Source organism: Haliaeetus albicilla, unplaced genomic scaffold (genome assembly GCF_947461875.1).
Source record: "Haliaeetus albicilla unplaced genomic scaffold, bHalAlb1.1 scaffold_34, whole genome shotgun sequence".
NCBI lineage: Eukaryota > Metazoa > Chordata > Aves > Accipitriformes > Accipitridae > Haliaeetus > Haliaeetus albicilla.
The window spans coordinates 2,614,737-2,629,422 of NW_027212433.1; positions in this window are offsets into that span (position 1 = coordinate 2,614,737).

Below are 14,686 nucleotides of genomic sequence, written 5' to 3' on the forward strand. Positions count from 1 at the left end.
TGGGACAAGGAGCCGGACGTTTGCCTTTTCGGGAACAGGCTCTGCCGAGGATGCGCACCGTGAGAGATTGCGTCTTTGGGAAACCAGAGATTCCCAGTGCGGTGGTGCCTGTGAATAGGCTGCAGGGGGAAGGTGAAGACCAGCAACAGCTTTCCGGGCTGCCACCTTCCGTGTGGGACAAGGAGCCGGACGTTTGCCTTTTCGGGAACAGGCTCTGCCGAGGATGCGCACCGTGAGATGTTCCTTCTCTGGGCAAGCACAGATCCCCAAACCTGTTGTGCCTGTGAATAGGCTGCAGGGGGAAGGTGAAGACCAGCAAGAGCTTTCCGGGCTGCCACCTTCCGTGTGGGACAAGGAGCCGGACGTTTGCCTTTTCGGGAACAGGCTCTGCCGAGGATGCGCACCGTGAGATGTTCCTTCTCTGGGCAAGCACAGATCCCCAAACCTGTTGTGCCTGTGAATAGGCTGCAGGGGGAAGGTGAAGACCAGCAACAGCTTTCCGGGCTGCCACCTTCCGTGTGGGACAAGGAGCCGGACGTTTGCCTTTTCGGGAACAGGCTCTGCCGAGGATGCGCACCGTGAGAGATTGCGTCTTTGGGAAAGCAGAGATCCCAAAACCTGTTGTGCCTGTGAATAGTCTGCAGGGGAAGGTGAAGACCAGCAACAGCTTTCCGGGCTGCCACCTTCCGTGTGGGACAAGGAGCCGGACGTTTGCCTTTTCGGGAACAGGCTCTGCCGAGGATGCGCACCGTGAGATGTTCCTTCTCTGGGCAAGCACAGATCCCAAAACCTGTTGTGCCAGTGAATAGGCTGCAGGGGGAAGGTGAAGACCAGCAACAGCTTTCCAGGCTGCCACCTTCCGTGTGGGACAAGGAGCCGGACGTTTGCCTTTTCGGGAACAGGCTCTGCCGAGGATGCGCACCGTGAGATGTTCCTTCTCTGGGCAAGCACAGATCCCAAAACCTGTTGTGCCAGTGAATAGGCTGCAGGGGGAAGGTGAAGACCAGCAACAGCTTTCCGGGCTGCCACCTTCCGTGTGGGACAAGGAGCCGGACGTTTGCCTTTTCGGGAACAGGCTCTGCCGAGGATGCGCACCGTGAGATGTTCCTTCTCTGGGCAAGCACAGATCCCAAAACCTGTTGTGCCTGTGAATAGGCTGCAGGGGGAAGGTGAAGACCAGCAACAGCTTTCCGGGCTGCCACCTTCCGTGTGGGACAAGGAGCCGGACGTTTGCCTTTTCGGGAACAGGCTCTGCCGAGGATGCGCACCGTGAGATGTTCCTTCTCTGGGCAAGCACAGATCCCAAAACCTGTTGTGCCTGTGAATAGGCTGCAGGGGGAAGGTGAAGACCAGCAACAGCTTTCCGGGCTGCCCCCTTCCGTGTGGGACAAGGAGCCGGACGTTTGCCTTTTCGGGAACAGGCTCTGCCGAGGATGCGCACCGTGTGATGTTCCCTCTCTGGGCAAGCACAGATCCCCAAACCTGTTGTGCCTGTGAATAGGCTGCAGGGGGAAGGTGAAGACCAGCAACAGCTTTCAGGGCTGCCATCTTCCGTGTGGGACAAGGAGCCGGACGTTTGCCTTTTCGGGAACAGGCTCTGCTGAGGATGCGCACCGTGAGATGTTCCTTCTCTGGGCAAGCACAGATCCCAAAACCTGTTGTGCCTGTGAATAGGCTGCAGGGGGAAGGTGAAGACCAGCAACAGCTTTCCGGGCTGCCACCTTCCGTGTGGGACAAGGAGCCGGACGTTTGCCTTTTCGGGAACAGGCTCTGCCGAGGATGCGCACCATGAGAGATTGCGTCTTTGGGAAAGCAGAGATTCCCACTGCGGTTGTGCCTGTGAATAGGCTGCAGGGGGAAGGTGAAGACCAGCAACAGCTTTCCGGGCTGCCACCTTCCGTGTGGGACAAGGAGCCGGACGTTTGCCTTTTCGGGAACAGGCTCTGCCGAGGATGCGCACCGTGAGATGTTCCTTCTCTGGGCAAGCACAGATCCCAAAACCTGTTGTGCCTGTGAATAGGCTGCAGGGGGAAGGTGAAGACCAGCAACAGCTTTCCGGGCTGCCACCTTCCGTGTGGGACAAGGAGCCGGACGTTTGCCTTTTCGGGAACAGGCTCTGCCGAGGATGCGCACCGTGAGATGTTCCTTCTCTGGGCAAGCACAGATCCCCAAACCTGTTGTGCCTGTGAATAGGCTGCAGGGGGAAGGTGAAGACCAGCAACAGCTTTCCGGGCTGCCACCTTCCGTGTGGGACAAGGAGCCGGACGTTTGCCTTTTCGGGAACAGGCTCTGCCGAGGATGCGCACCGTGAGATGTTCCTTCTCTGGGCAAGCACAGATCCCCAAACCTGTTGTGCCTGTGAATAGGCTGCAGGGGGAAGGTGAAGACCAGCAACAGCTTTCCGGGCTGCCACCTTCCGTGTGGGACAAGGAGCCGGACGTTTGCCTTTTCGGGAACAGGCTCTGCCGAGGATGCGCACCGTGAGAGATTGCGTGTTTGGGCAAGCACAGATCCCAAAACCTGTTGTGCCTGTGAATAGGCTGCAGGGGGAAGGTGAAGACCAGCAACAGCTTTCCGGGCTGCCACCTTCCGTGTGGGACAAGGAGCCGGACGTTTGCCTTTTCGGGAACAGGCTCTGCCGAGGATGCGCACCGTGAGATGTTCCTTCTCTGGGCAAGCACAGATCCCAAAACCTGTTGTGCCTGTGAACAGGCTGCAGGGGGAAGGTGAAGACCAGCAACAGCTTTCCGGGCTGCCACCTTCCGTGTGGGACAAGGAGCCGGACGTTTGCCTTTTCGGGAACAGGCTCTGCCGAGGTTGCGCACCATAAGAGATTGCGTCTTTGGGAAAGCAGAGATTCCCAGTGCGGTGGTGCCTGTGAATAGGCTGCAGGGGGAAGGTGAAGACCAGCAACAGCTTTCCGGGCTGCCACCTTCCGTGTGGGACAAGGAGCCGGACGTTTGCCTTTTCGGGAACAGGCTCTGCCGAGGATGCGCACCGTGAGATGTTCCTTCTCTGGGCAAGCACAGATCCCAAAACCTGTTGTGCCTGTGACTAGGCTGCAGGGGGAAGGTGAAGACCAGCAACAGCTTTCCGGGCTGCCACCTTCCGTGTGGGACAAGGAGCCGGACGTTTGCCTTTTCGGGAACAGGCTCTGCCGAGGATGCGCACCGTGAGATGTTCCTTCTCTGGGCAAGCACAGATCCCCAAACCTGTTGTGCCTGTGAATAGGCTGCAGGGGGAAGGTGAAGACCAGCAACAGCTTTCCGGGCTGCCACCTTCCGTGTGGGACAAGGAGCCGGACGTTTGCCTTTTCGGGAACAGGCTCTGCCGAGGATGCGCACCGTGAGATGTTCCTTCTCTGGGCAAGCAGAGATCCCCAAACCTGTTGTGCCTGTGAATAGGCTGCAGGGGGAAGGTGAAGACCAGCAACAGCTTTCCGGGCTGCCACCTTCCGTGTGGGACAAGGAGCCGGACGTTTGCCTTTTCGGGAACAGGCTCTGCCGAGGCTGCGCACCGTGAGAGATTGCGTCTTTGGGAAACCAGAGATTCCCATTGCGGTGGTGCCTGTGAATAGGCTGCAGGGGGAAGGTGAAGACCAGCAACAGCTTTCCGGGCTGCCACCTTCCGTGTGGGACAAGGAGCCGGACGTTTGCCTTTTCGGGAACAGGCTCTGCCGAGGATGCGCACCGTGAGATGTTCCTTCTCTGGGCAAGCACAGATCCCAAAACCTGTTGTGCCTGTGAATAGGCTGCAGGGGGAAGGTGAAGACCAGCAACAGCTTTCCGGGCTGCCACCTTCCGTGTGGGACAAGGAGCCGGACGTTTGCCTTTTCGGGAACAGGCTCTGCCGAGGATGCGCACCGTGAGAGATTGCGTCTTTGGGAAACCAGAGATTCCCAGTGCGGTGGTGCCTGTGAATAGGCTGCAGGGGGAAGGTGAAGACCAGCAACAGCTTTCCGGGCTGCCACCTTCCGTGTGGGACAAGGAGCCGGACGTTTGCCTTTTCGGGAACAGGCTCTGCCGAGGATGCGCACCGTGAGATGTTCCTTCTCTGGGCAAGCACAGATCCCAAAACCTGTTGTGCCTGTGAATAGGCTGCAGGGGGAAGGTGAGGACCAGCAACAGCTTTCCGGGCTGTCACCTTCCGTGTGGGACAAGGAGCCGGACTTTTGCCTTTTCGGGAACAGGCTCTGCCGAGGATGCGCACCGTGAGAGATTGCGTCTTTGGGCAAGCACAGATCCCAAAACCTGTTGTGCCTGTGAATAGGCTGCAGGGGGAAGGTGAAGAACAGCAACAGCTTTCCGGGCTGCCACCTTCCGTGTGGGACAAGGAGCCGGACGTTTGCCTTTTCGGGAACAGGCTCTGCCGAGGATGCGCACCATGAGAGATTGCGTCTTTGGGAAAGCAGAGATTCCCAGTGTGGTGGTGCCTGTGAATAGGCTGCAGGGGGAAGGTGAAGACCAGCAACAGCTTTCCGGGCTGCCACCTTCCGTGTGGGACAAGGAGCCGGACGTTTGCCTTTTCGGGAACAGGCTCTGCCGAGGATGCGCACCGTGAGATGTTCCTTCTCTGGGCAAGCACAGATCCCAAAACCTGTTGTGCCTGTGAATAGGCTGCAGGGGGAAGGTGAAGACCAGCAACAGCTTTCCGGGCTGCCACCTTCCGTGTGGGACAAGGAGCCGGACGTTTGCCTTTTCGGGAACAGGCTCTGCCGAGGATGCGCACCATGAGATGTTCCTTCTCTGGGCAAGCACAGATCCCAAACCCTGTTGTGCCTGTGAATAGGCTGCAGGGGGAAGGTTAAGACCAGCAACAGCTTTCCGGGCTGCCACCTTCCGTGTGGGACAAGGAGCCGGACGTTTGCCTTTTCGGGAACAGGCTCTGCCGAGGATGCGCACCGTGAGATGTTCCTTCTCTGGGCAAGCACAGATCCCCAAACCTGTTGTGCCTGTGAATAGGCTGCAGGGGGAAGGTGAAAGACCAGCAACAGCTTTCCGGGCTGCCACCTTCCGTGTGGGACAAGGAGCCGGACGTTTGCCTTTTTGGGAACAGGCTCTGCCGAGGATGCGCACCGTGAGATGTTCCTTCTCTGGGCAAGCAGAGATCCCAATACCTGTTGTGCCTGTGAATAGGCTGCAGGGGGAAGGTGAAGACCAGCAACAGCTTTCCGGGCTGCCACCTTCCGTGTGGGACAAGGAGCCGGACGTTTGCCTTTTCGGGAACAGGCTCTGCCGAGGATGCGCACCGTGAGAGATTGCGTCTTTGGGAAAGCAGAGATTCCCAGTGCGGTGGTGCCTGTGAATAGGCTGCAGGGGGAAGGTGAAGACCAGCAACAGCTTTCCGGGCTGCCACCTTCCGTGTGGGACAAGGAGCCGGACGTTTGCCTTTTCGGGAACAGGCTCTGCCGAGGATGCGCACCGTGAGATGTTCCTTCTCTGGCCAAGCACAGATCCCAAAACCTGTTGTGCCTGTGAATAGGCTGCAGGGGGAAGGTGAAGACCAGCAACAGCTTTCAGGTCTGCCACCTTCCGTGTGGGACAAGGAGCTGGACGTTTGCCTTTTCGGGAACAGGCTCTGCCGAGGATGCGCACCGTGAGATGTTCCTTCTCTGGGCAAGCACAGATCCCAAAACCTGTTGTGCCTGTGAATAGGCTGCAGGGGGAAGGTGAAGACCAGCAACAGCTTTCAGGGCTGCCACCTTCTGTGTGGGACAAGGAGCCGGACGTTTGCCTTTTCGGGAACAGGCTCTGCCGAGGATGCGCAACATGAGAGATTGCGTCTTTGGGAAAGCAGAGATTCCCAGTGCGGTGGTGCCTGTGAATAGGCTGCAGGGGGAAGGTGAAGACCAGCAACAGCTTTCCGGGCTGCCACCTTCCGTGTGGGACAAGGAGCCGGACGTTTGCCTTTTCGGGAACAGGCTCTGTCGAGGATGCGCACCGTGAGACGTTCCTTCTCTGGGCAAGCACAGATCCCAAAACCTGTTGTGCCTGTGAATAGGCTGCAGGGGGAAGGTGAAGACCAGCAACAGCTTTCCGGGCTGCCACCTTCCGTGTGGGACAAGGAGCCGGACGTTTGCCTTTTCGGGAACAGGCTCTGCCGAGGATGCGCACCGCGAGAGATTGCGTCTTTGGGAAAGCAGAGATTCGCACTGCGGTTGTGCCTGTGAATAGGCTGCAGGGGGAAGGTGAAGACCAGCAACAGCTTTCCGGGCTGCCACCTTCCGTGTGGGACAAGGAGCTGGACGTTTGCCTTTTCGGGAACAGGCTCTGCCGAGGATGCGCACCGTGAGATGTTCCTTCTCTGGGCAAGCACAGATCCCAAAACCTGTTGTGCCTGTGAATAGGCTGCAGGGGGAAGGTGAAGACCAGCAACAGCTTTCAGGGCTGCCACCTTCCGTGTGGGACAAGGAGCCGGACGTTTGCCTTTTCGGGAACACGCTCTGCCGAGGATGCGCACCGTGAGATGTTCCTTCTCTGGGCAAGCACAGATCCCAAAACCTGTTGTGCCTGTGAATAGGCTGCAGGGGGAAGGTGAAGACCAGCAACAGCTTTCCGGGCTGCCACCTTCCGTGTGGGACAAGGAGCCGGACGTTTGCCTTTTCGGGAACACGCTCTGCCGAGGATGCGCACCGTGAGATGTTCCTTCTCTGGGCAAGCACAGATCCCCAAACCTGTTGTGCCTGTGAATAGGCTGCAGGGGGAAGGTGAAGACCAGCAACAGCTTTCCGGGCTGCCACCTTCCGTGTGGGACAAGGAGCCGGATGTTTGCCTTTTCGGGAACAGGCTCTGCCGAGGATGCGCACCGTGAGAGATTGCGTGTTTGGGCAAGCACAGATCCCAAAACCTGTTGTGCCTGTGAATAGGCTGCAGGGGGAAGGTGAAGACCAGCAACAGCTTTCCGGGCTGCCACCTTCCGTGTGGGACAAGGAGCCGGACGTTTGCCTTTTCGGGAACAGGCTCTGCCGAGGATGCGCACCGTGAGATGTTCCTTCTCTGGGCAAGCACAGATCCCAAAACCTGTTGTGCCTGTGAACAGGCTGCAGGGGGAAGGTGAAGACCAGCAACAGCTTTCCGGGCTGCCACCTTCCGTGTGGGACAAGGAGCCGGACGTTTGCCTTTTCGGGAACAGGCTCTGCCGAGGTTGCGCACCATAAGAGATTGCGTCTTTGGGAAAGCAGAGATTCCCAGTGCGGTGGTGCCTGTGAATAGGCTGCAGGGGGAAGTTGAAGACCAGCAACAGCTTTCCGGGCTGCCACCTTCCGTGTGGGACAAGGAGCCGGACGTTTGCCTTTTCGGGAACAGGCTCTGCCGAGGATGCGCACCGTGAGATGTTCCTTCTCTGGGCAAGCACAGATCCCCAAACCTGTTGTGCCTGTGAATAGGCTGCAGGGGGAAGGTGAAGACCAGCAACAGCTTTCCGGGCTGCCACCTTCCGTGTGGGACAAGGAGCCGGACGTTTGCCTTTTCGGGAACAGGCTCTGCCGAGGATGCGCACCGTGAGATGTTCCTTCTCTGGGCAAGCAGAGATCCCAAAACCTGTTGTGCCTGTGAATAGGCTGCAGGGGGAAGGTGAAGACCAGCAAGAGCTTTCCGGGCTGCCACCTTCCGTGTGGGACAAGGAGCCGGACGTTTGCCTTTTCGGGAACAGGCTCTGCCGAGGATGCGCACCGTGAGAGATTGCGTCTTTGGGAAACCAGAGATTCCCAGTGCGGTGGTGCCTGTGAATAGGCTGCAGGGGGAAGGTGAAGACCAGCAAGAGCTTTCCGGGCTGCCACCTTCCGTGTGGGACAAGGAGCCGGACGTTTGCCTTTTCGGGAACAGGCTCTGCCGAGGATGCGCACCGTGAGATGTTCCTTCTCTGGGCAAGCAGAGATCCCAAAACCTGTTGTGCCTGTGAATAGGCTGCAGGGGGAAGGTGAAGACCAGCAACAGCTTTCAGGTCTGCCACCTTCCGTGTGGGACAAGGAGCTGGACGTTTGCCTTTTCGGGAACAGGCTCTGCCGAGGATGCGCACCGTGAGATGTTCCTTCTCTGGGCAAGCACAGATCCCAAAACCTGTTGTGCCTGTGAATAGGCTGCAGGGGGAAGGTGAAGACCAGCAACAGCTTTCAGGGCTGCCACCTTCCGTGTGGGACAAGGAGCCGGACGTTTGCCTTTTCGGGAACAGGCTCTGCCGAGGATGCGCACCATGAGAGATTGCGTCTTTGGGAAAGCAGAGATTCCCAGTGCGGTGGTGCCTGTGACTAGGCTGCAGGGGGAAGGTGAAGACCAGCAAGAGCTTTCCGGGCTGCCACCTTCCGTGTGGGACAAGGAGCCGGACGTTTGCCTTTTCGGGAACAGGCTCTGTCGAGGATGCGCACCGTGAGACGTTCCTTCTCTGGGCAAGCACAGATCCCAAAACCTGTTGTGCCTGTGAATAGGCTGCAGGGGGAAGGTGAAGACCAGCAACAGCTTTCCGGGCTGCCACCTTCCGTGTGGGACAAGGAGCCGGACGTTTGCCTTTTCGGGAACAGGCTCTGCCGAGGATGCGCGCCGCGAGAGATTGCGTCTTTGGGAAAGCAGAGATTCGCACTGCGGTTGTGCCTGTGAATAGGCTGCAGGGGGAAGGTGAAGACCAGCAACAGCTTTCCGGGCTGCCACCTTCCGTGTGGGACAAGGAGCTGGACGTTTGCCTTTTCGGGAACAGGCTCTGCCGAGGATGCGCACCGTGAGATGTTCCTTCTCTGGGCAAGCACAGATCCCCAAACCTGTTGTCCCTGTGAATAGGCTGCAGGGGGAAGGTGAAGACCAGCAACAGCTTTCAGGGCTGCCACCTTCCGTGTGGGACAAGGAGCCGGACGTTTGCCTTTTCGGGAACAGGCTCTGCCGAGGATGCGCACCGTGAGATGTTCCTTCTCTGGGCAAGCACAGATCCCAAAACCTGTTGTGCCTGTGAATAGGCTGCAGGGGGAAGGTGAAGACCAGCAACAGCTTTCCGGGCTGCCACCTTCCGTGTGGGACAAGGAGCCGGACGTTTGCCTTTTCGGGAACAGGCTCTGCCGAGGATGCGCACCGTGAGATGTTCCTTCTCTGGGCAAGCACAGATCCCCAAACCTGTTGTGCCTGTGAATAGGCTGCAGGGGGAAGGTGAAGACCAGCAACAGCTTTCCGGGCTGCCACCTTCCGTGTGGGACAAGGAGCCGGACGTTTGCCTTTTCGGGAACAGGCTCTGCCGAGGATGCGCACCGTGAGATGTTCCTTCTCTGGGCAAGCAGAGATCCCAAAACCTGTTGTGCCTGTGAATAGGCTGCAGGGGGAAGGTGAAGACCAGCAACAGCTTTCCGGGCTGCCACCTTCCGTGTGGGACAAGGAGCCGGACGTTTGCCTTTTCGGGAACAGGCTCTGCCGAGGATGCGCACCGTGAGATGTTCCTTCTCTGGGCAAGCACAGATCCCCAAACCTGTTGTGCCTGTGAATAGGCTGCAGGGGGAAGGTGAAGACCAGCAACAGCTTTCCGGGCTGCCACCTTCCGTGTGGGACAAGGAGCCGGACGTTTGCCTTTTCGGGAACAGGCTCTGCCGAGGATGCGCACCGTGAGATGTTCCTTCTCTGGGCAAGCAGAGATCCCAAAACCTGTTGTGCCTGTGAATAGGCTGCAGGGGGAAGGTGAAGACCAGCAACAGCTTTCCGGGCTGCCACCTTCCGTGTGGGACAAGGAGCCGGACGTTTGCCTTTTCGGGAACAGGCTCTGCCGAGGATGCGCACCGTGAGAGATTGCGTCTTTGGGAAACCAGAGATTCCCAGTGCGGTGGTGCCTGTGAATAGGCTGCAGGGGGAAGGTGAAGACCAGCAACAGCTTTCCGGGCTGCCACCTTCCGTGTGGGACAAGGAGCCGGACGTTTGCCTTTTCGGGAACAGGCTCTGCCGAGGATGCGCACCGTGAGATGTTCCTTCTCTGGGCAAGCACAGATCCCAAAACCTGTTGTGCCTGTGAATAGGCTGCAGGGGGAAGGTGAGGACCAGCAACAGCTTTCCGGGCTGTCACCTTCCGTGTGGGACAAGGAGCCGGACGTTTGCCTTTTCGGGAACAGGCTCTGCCGAGGATGCGCACCGTGAGAGATTGCGTCCTTGGGCAAGCACAGATCCCAAAACCTGTTGTGCCTGTGAATAGGCTGCAGGGGGAAGGTGAAGACCAGCAACAGCTTTCCGGGCTGCCACCTTCCGTGTGGGACAAGGAGCCGGACGTTTGCCTTTTCGGGAACAGGCTCTGCCGAGGATGCGCACCATGAGAGATTGCGTCTTTGGGAAAGCAGAGATTCCCAGTGTGGTGGTGCCTGTGAATAGGCTGCAGGGGGAAGGTGAAGACCAGCAACAGCTTTCCGGGCTGCCACCTTCCGTGTGGGACAAGGAGCCGGACGTTTGCCTTTTCGGGAACAGGCTCTGCCGAGGATGCGCACCGTGAGATGTTCCTTCTCTGGGCAAGCACAGATCCCAAAACCTGTTGTGCCTGTGAATAGGCTGCAGGGGGAAGGTGAAGACCAGCAACAGCTTTCCGGGCTGCCACCTTCCGTGTGGGACAAGGAGCCGGACGTTTGCCTTTTCGGGAACAGGCTCTGTCGAGGATGCGCACCGTGAGAGATTGCGTCTTTGGGCAAGCACAGATCCCCAAACCTGTTGTGCCTGTGAATAGGCTGCAGGGGGAAGGTGAAGACCAGCAACAGCTTTCCGGGCTGCCACCTTCCGTGTGGGACAAGGAGCCGGACGTTTGCCTTTTCGGGAACAGGCTCTGCCGAGGATGCGCACCATGAGAGATTGCGTCTTTGGGAAAGCAGAGATTCCCAGTGTGGTGGTGCCTCTGAATAGGCTGCAGGGGGAAGGTGAAGACCAGCAACAGCTTTCCGGGCTGCCACCTTCCGTGTGGGACAAGGAGCCGGACGTTTGCCTTTTCGGGAACAGGCTCTGCCGAGGATGCGCACCGTGAGATGTTCCTTCTCTGGGCAAGCACAGATCCCAAAACCTGTTGTGCCTGTGAATAGGCTGCAGGGGGAAGGTGAAGACCAGCAACAGCTTTCCGGGCTGCCACCTTCCGTGTGGGACAAGGAGCCGGACGTTTGCCTTTTCGGGAACAGGCTCTGCCGAGGATGCGCACCATGAGATGTTCCTTCTCTGGGCAAGCACAGATCCCAAAACCTGTTGTGCCTGTGAATAGGCTGCAGGGGGAAGGTTAAGACCAGCAACAGCTTTCCGGGCTGCCACCTTCCGTGTGGGACAAGGAGCCGGACGTTTGCCTTTTCGGGAACAGGCTCTGCCGAGGATGCGCACCGTGAGATGTTCCTTCTCTGGGCAAGCACAGATCCCAAAACCTGTTGTGCCTGTGAATAGGCTGCAGGGGGAAGGTGAAAGACCAGCAAGAGCTTTCAGGGCTGCCACCTTCCGTGTGGGACAAGGAGCCGGACGTTTGCCTTTTCGGGAACAGGCTCTGCCGAGGATGCGCACCGTGAGATGTTCCTTCTCTGGGCAAGCAGAGATCCCAATACCTGTTGTGCCTGTGACTAGGCTGCAGGGGGAAGGTGAAGACCAGCAACAGCTTTCCGGGCTGCCACCTTCCGTGTGGGACAAGGAGCCGGACGTTTGCCTTTTCGGGAACAGGCTCTGCCGAGGATGCGCACCGTGAGAGATTGCGTCTTTGGGAAAGCAGAGATTCCCAGTGCGGTGGTGCCTGTGAATAGGCTGCAGGGGGAAGGTGAAGACCAGCAACAGCTTTCCGGGCTGCCACCTTCCGTGTGGGACAAGGAGCCGGACGTTTGCCTTTTCGGGAACAGGCTCTGCCGAGGATGCGCACCGTGAGATGTTCCTTCTCTGGGCAAGCACAGATCCCCAAACCTGTTGTGCCTGTGAATAGGCTGCAGGGGGAAGGTGAAGACCAGCAACAGCTTTCAGGTCTGCCACCTTCCGTGTGGGACAAGGAGCTGGACGTTTGCCTTTTCGGGAACAGGCTCTGCCGAGGATGCGCACCGTGAGATGTTCCTTCTCTGGGCAAGCACAGATCCCAAAACCTGTTGTGCCTGTGAATAGGCTGCAGGGGGAAGGTGAAGACCAGCAACAGCTTTCAGGGCTGCCACCTTCCGTGTGGGACAAGGAGACGGACGTTTGCCTTTTCGGGAACAGGCTCTGCCGAGGATGCGCACCGTGAGAGATTGCGTCTTTGGGAAAGCAGAGATTCCCAGTGCGGTGGTGCCTGTGAATAGGCTGCAGGGGGAAGGTGAAGACCAGCAACAGCTTTCCGGGCTGCCACCTTCCGTGTGGGACAAGGAGCCGGACGTTTGCCTTTTCGGGAACAGGCTCTGCCGAGGATGCGCACCGCGAGAGATTGCGTCTTTGGGAAACCAGAGATTCCCAGTGCGGTGGTGCCTGTGAATAGGCTGCAGGGGGAAGGTGAAGACCAGCAACAGCTTTCCGGGCTGCCACCTTCCGTGTGGGACAAGGAGCTGGACGTTTGCCTTTTCGGGAACACGCTCTGCCGAGGATGCGCACCGTGAGATGTTCCTTCTCTGGGCAAGCACAGATCCCCAAACCTGTTGTGCCTGTGACTAGGCTGCAGGGGGAAGGTGAAGACCAGCAACAGCTTTCAGGGCTGCCACTTTCCGTGTGGGACAAGGAGCCGGACGTTTGCCTTTTCGGGAACAGGCTCTGCCGAGGATGCGCACCGTGAGAGATTGCGTCTTTGGGAAAGCAGAGATTCCCAGTGCGGTGGTGCCTGTGAATAGGCTGCAGGGGGAAGGTGAAGACCAGCAACAGCTTTCCGGGCTGCCACCTTCCGTGTGGGACAAGGAGCCGGACGTTTGCCTTTTCGGGAACAGGCTCTGCCGAGGATGCGCACCGTGAGATGTTCCTTCTCTGGGCAAGCACAGATCCCAAAACCTGTTGTGCCTGTGAATAGGCTGCAGGGGGAAGGTGAAAGACCAGCAACAGCTTTCAGGGCTGCCACCTTCCGTGTGGGACAAGGAGCCGGACGTTTGCCTTTTCGGGAACAGGCTCTGCCGAGGATGCGCACCGTGAGATGTTCCTTCTCTGGGCAAGCAGAGATCCCAATACCTGTTGTGCCTGTGAATAGGCTGCAGGGGGAAGGTGAAGACCAGCAACAGCTTTCCGGGCTGCCACCTTCCGTGTGGGACAAGGAGCCGGACGTTTGCCTTTTCGGGAACAGGCTCTGCCGAGGATGCGCACCGTGAGATGTTCCTTCTCTGGGCAAGCACAGATCCCAAAACCTGTTGTGCCTGTGAATAGGCTGCAGGGGGAAGGTGAAGACCAGCAACAGCTTTCCGGGCTGCCACCTTCCGTGTGGGACAAGGAGCTGGACGTTTGCCTTTTCGGGAACAGGCTCTGCCGAGGATGCGCACCGTGAGGGATTGCGTCTTTGGGAAAGCAGAGATTCCCAGTGCGGTTGTGCCTGTGAATAGGCTGCACGGGGAAGGGGAAGGTGAAGACCAGCAACAGCTTTCCGGGCTGCCACCTTCCGTGTGGGACAAGGAGCCGGACGTTTGCCTTTTCGGGAACACGCTCTGCCGAGGATGCGCACCGTGAGAGATTGCGTCCTTGGGAAAGCAGAGATTCCCAGTGCGGTGGTGCCTGTGAATAGGCTGCAGGGGGAAGGTGAAGACCAGCAACAGCTTTCAGGGCTGCCACCTTCCGTGTGGGACAAGGAGCCGGACGTTTGCCTTTTCGGGAACAGGCTCTGCCGAGGATGCGCACCGTGAGACGTTCCTTCTCTGGGCAAGCAGAGATTCCCAGTGCGGTGGTGCCTGTGCATAGGCTGCAGGGGGAAGGTGAAGACCAGCAACAGCTTTCAGGACTGCCACCTTCCGTGTGGGACAAGGAGCCGGACGTTTGCCTTTTCGGGAACAGGCTCTGCCGAGGATGCGCACCATGAGAGATTGCGTCTTTGCGAAAGCAGAGATTCCTAGTGCGGTGGTGCCTGTGAATAGGCTGCAGGGGGAAGGTGAAGACCAGCAACAGCTTTCTGGGCTGCCACCTTCCGTGTGGGACAAGGAGCCGGACGTTTGCCTTTTCGGGAACAGGCTCTGCCAAGGATGCGCACCGTGAGACGTTCTTTCTCTGGGCAAGCACAGATCCCAAAACCTGTTGTGCCTGTGAATAGGCTGCAGGGGGAAGGTGAAGACCAGCAACAGCTTTCCGGGCTGCCACCTTCCGTGTGGGACAAGGAGCCGGACGTTTGCCTTTTCGGGAACAGGCTCTGCCGAGGATGCGCACCATGAGAGATTGCGTCTTTGGGAAAGCAGAGATTCCCAGTGCGGTGGTGCCTGTGAATAGGCTGCAGGGGGAAGGTGAAGACCAGCAACAGCTTTCCGGGCTGCCACCTTCCGTGTGGGACAAGGAGCCGGACGTTTGCCTTTTCGGGAACAGGCTCTGCCGAGGATGCGCACCGTGAGATGTTCCTTCTCTGGGCAAGCACAGATCCCAAAACCTGTTGTGCCTGTGAATAGGCTGCAGGGGGAAGGTGAAGACCAGCAACAGCTTTCCGGGCTGCCACCTTCCGTGTGGGACAAGGAGCCGGACGTTTGCCTTTTCGGGAACAGGCTCTGCCGAGGATGCGCACCGTGAGAGATTGCGTCTTTAGGAAAGCAGAGATTCCCAGTGCGGTGGTACCTGTGAATAGGCTGCAGGGGGAAGGTGAAGACCAGCAA